Raw genomic sequence first — 3,554 nt, forward strand, 5'->3', positions numbered from 1 at the left:
CTACTTGAGCTGGCAAAAGTATTTTGCAAAAGTGAAACGTTTGTCAGAAGTGGGATTCGAACCCACGCCTCCAGGGGAGACTGCGACCTGAACGCAGCGCCTTAGACCGCTCGGCCATCCTGACTGTTAACAGCTCATGAAGAGCTGCTGGAAAATTTTTCTGATAAAAACCAATCGCCAGGACATTATGCTTCTAAGTAAAAAGCACAGCCTTTTTTCCACCGAAGAGCCATGGCAGCAAGACCGAGACAGCACTCAAGTACATACTTGTACCTGAGCTAATTGTCTTGTGTGTAAAAAAAAAAAAAAAAAAAAAACTTCACAGAAACATATTGTGTAGTTAAGTGGGGAAAAAGAATGTTTGAGTGCATTATGAAAGTCTGGATAATATATCTTGAGCAATCAAGTATTTTCCTCTACGTGAGGTCAGCGTGTATCATCGTAGAATGTTTTATCTGGTCTACCCCACGTGGGACGGCAGCTGACAACGTAGGTTTCATCGAGTCATTAAGAAGTTATTTATGACCTGTGTATTTTGACATGTTTTGCTTTTGGCCCTACTAAATCACTTCCACTCCAACCCCTCCCTCCCTGTTTGTGTGTGTGCGCGCCCTCAGGTTTATTCCAGTGAACTGACTAGATTAAAAGGGTGTCTAGCTCTGGAATTTTTCCAGTATGTCAATACAAGTGTTCATCTGGTATTTCCCTCAACTCCCTGAGTCACATGCGTATTTGCGTTCTTGGCTTGTTGAACAAACATCATGATTAAATTTGTATCCCCAAAAATAGTAATAGTTGCAGAAAAACAAAAAAACATTGCAATTGCAATTGCATTTTTTTTGATACGTGATATAAACAGATCTCTCAGAGTGGGCACGGTCAGGCTCTGATTTCCTGTAAGTGATTTCAAAGCGACTCCAAGTATTCAGCGCAGCGTAGATAAGGAAAGGGGACGGGAGAGGGCTGAAGTGGGAGGAGAGAGAGAGGAACAAGGAAGCGATGGAAGCCGCAAAGGGGAGTCCAAGGGAAAGATGCGATAACAGGGAAAATCCCTACGTTTTCCCTGTGTCTATCCTCACGCACCATTTGCATTCCAGCATTTGGGAAGCTAAACATGACTGAGGTGAAGCCATATTGGAACAAAAAAAGAAAAAAGTGCTGAGCAGAGACGGATGTTGAAGCTTTGTCACTGACCACAGCTGGTGGCAAACACCGCGCGATAAGGTGACAGACGATATGATAGAGACGACGCTAGCCAGCGTAGCAGAAATAGCATCGGCTATTCTATTATCGGTAGTGCCGTTGAGAGGACGCGCAGTCATTTAATCAGTAATGATTTAGGTACTAAAGGGATCACAAGATGCATGGTGTAAGAGACAATAAAAAGACACTGGTAATGGTGCAAAACAAACAGGGAGAGAGAGAGGTAGAGAGAAAGGTAGAGAGAGAGAGAGAGACATGCAAGAAGGGAAAGTCCCTAAAAACTACCCTGTGAACCTCAGCTCATGGTTGAGAAACAGCCCAGAGCAAGGGGCGGAGGGACGGTCATGTGACTTCTGAGAACGAGGATACCAGTACATGCACATACACACACACACACACACACACACAAACCACACACAGACAATGATACATACAAACTTCAAATTCCAATGTAACTTTTTGGGACTTTTCATTCACTCCCATTCATTTCCACAGCCCCCCTCTCTCTCTCTCTCTCTCTCTCTCTCTCTCTCTCCCTCTCCCACACACACACACACACACACAAAACGTCTCACCCGTGCAAACTTTCCAAACTACTTTTGCTCACCACCATGTGCACATTAACCTTCAACAACATGCTGCGGGCATACGGAGGAGAGACTTAAGAGGCTTCGTTTATTGAAAAACAAAGAAACGTACGCAGTATTTGGAAAGGAGTAAATCAATCGTTAGCCTAATGGAGGAAGTGGTTCCACATCAGATTCAATGCTACCTTCTTTACGGTTTAAACAGGCGTGCGAACCAGTTCAGAAGGAGGCAGTTGGAACTGGTTAGCTATAATGGGAGTCGCAGTGTAAGGTGCAGTAGTAACCAGGGTGTATAAAAACCGCAGAGTTTATGTGTGAAAAGTGTGCGTAAGAGCAATTTGATTTTATCTGATTTGAAAGTTGTGACCTCTCACACATAGACAACAACCATATCTGTGAGTGCTAAGGTTTTGACAAGAATATTTATGGTTTTCCTATTTGAATATTAAGGTACTTTTTAAGTCTCTATGGTTTTCCTATTTGAATATTAAGGTTCCTTTTTAAGTCTCTTTTTTTTAGAAAATCGCATCATGGTAACAGGCTATGACATCAGCAAAACACAAAAGCGCTGTTGTCTTGTTCTAAACCAGGCATGGGCCATCTAAGGCGCGGGGGCCGGATGCGGCCCGTTCAGCTTTTTAATCCGGTCCGCCAAGCTTTATATAATTTGTTATATAATTTATTTATATTATCATTGTACTTCTGCCTTTTCCCTGCAATACCCACGTTTCCCCAATAGATGGCCTAGAAAATGATGAAATCATTTTAGCATTTTAGCCTTTATGCATGACTTTTACATGTCATTTATCTTAGTTCACACCAACGCTCCATCTATCTGCTCCTGACCCGACCCCTTGTTCAATTTTAGGACAGTTGTGGCCCACGAGTCAAAAAGTTTGCCCACGCCAGACCTAGATGCCAAACATCTACAAACAAACATACAGTATGTTGTAAATCAGGGGCCAATACCATGATGCCCTGGGGCACCCCTCATGGACTCCTGTAATTGATTGCATTGCTGTTTTTTTGGAATCAGTTACAATACAGTTCTGGCAACTATTTTTTTTTTTCATCATTATTATTACCTTATTCCAGTATTAATGATCAAATCGGTCACTCTTCCTGTTGGTCAACACCCTTGAAGTAGCTCTCATTTTCCTTTCTCATTACTTTCATCATCGTGTAAATTTGATGATGAGTCTACATCCAGAATGATGATGATGGGATTATGGAGACAGTGGAGGACGTGAGCATGTCTTCGTCAAAAAAAAAAAAAAAAATCAGTGACATATTACGAAAAGATGTGAAATGTGAAATGAATACATGTGAAATGAATACACTCACTGTACTCACTGTGAAAAGCTACATCATCGACCCTCCCACTTACCCCTCTCTCTGACAGCGCATTTTAATCCACAAACAACAAACGATCTATCTATCTATCTATCTATCTATCTATCTATCTATCTATCTATCCATCCATCCATCCATCCATCCATCCATCCATCCATCCATCCATCCATCCATCCATCCATCCATCCATCCATCCATCCATCCATCCATCCATCCATCCATCCATCCATCCATCCATCCATCCATCCATCCATCCATCCATCCATCCATCCATCCATCCATCCATCCATCCATCCATCCATCCATCCATCCATCCATCCATCCATCCATCCATCCATCCATCCATCCATCCATCCATCCATCCATCCATCCATCCATCCATCCATCCATCCATCCATCCATCCATCCATC

At 42.6% G+C, this 3,554-nt stretch overlaps 1 protein-coding gene, 1 long non-coding RNA gene and 1 other non-coding gene across 4 annotated transcripts in view; 1 reads left to right on the plus strand and 2 right to left on the minus strand.

Moving 5' to 3' along the window:
* The window catches only part of LOC112487923 (uncharacterized), a 19,490-nt gene that overhangs the window by 9,230 nt on the left and 6,706 nt on the right, over positions 1 to 3,554 (plus strand). The gene's annotated exons all lie outside the window — the stretch shown is intronic.
* The window catches only part of bcl3 (BCL3 transcription coactivator), a 24,825-nt gene that overhangs the window by 8,708 nt on the left and 12,563 nt on the right, over positions 1 to 3,554 (minus strand). The window lies entirely within an intron of this gene.
* trnal-cag (transfer RNA leucine (anticodon CAG)) lies at positions 42 to 124 on the minus strand. The gene has a single exon. It is a non-coding gene; the product is annotated as a tRNA-Leu (tRNA).

Source organism: Cynoglossus semilaevis, chromosome 13 (assembly GCF_000523025.1).
Source record: "Cynoglossus semilaevis isolate Cse_v1.0 chromosome 13, Cse_v1.0, whole genome shotgun sequence".
Taxonomy (NCBI): domain Eukaryota; kingdom Metazoa; phylum Chordata; class Actinopteri; order Pleuronectiformes; family Cynoglossidae; genus Cynoglossus; species Cynoglossus semilaevis.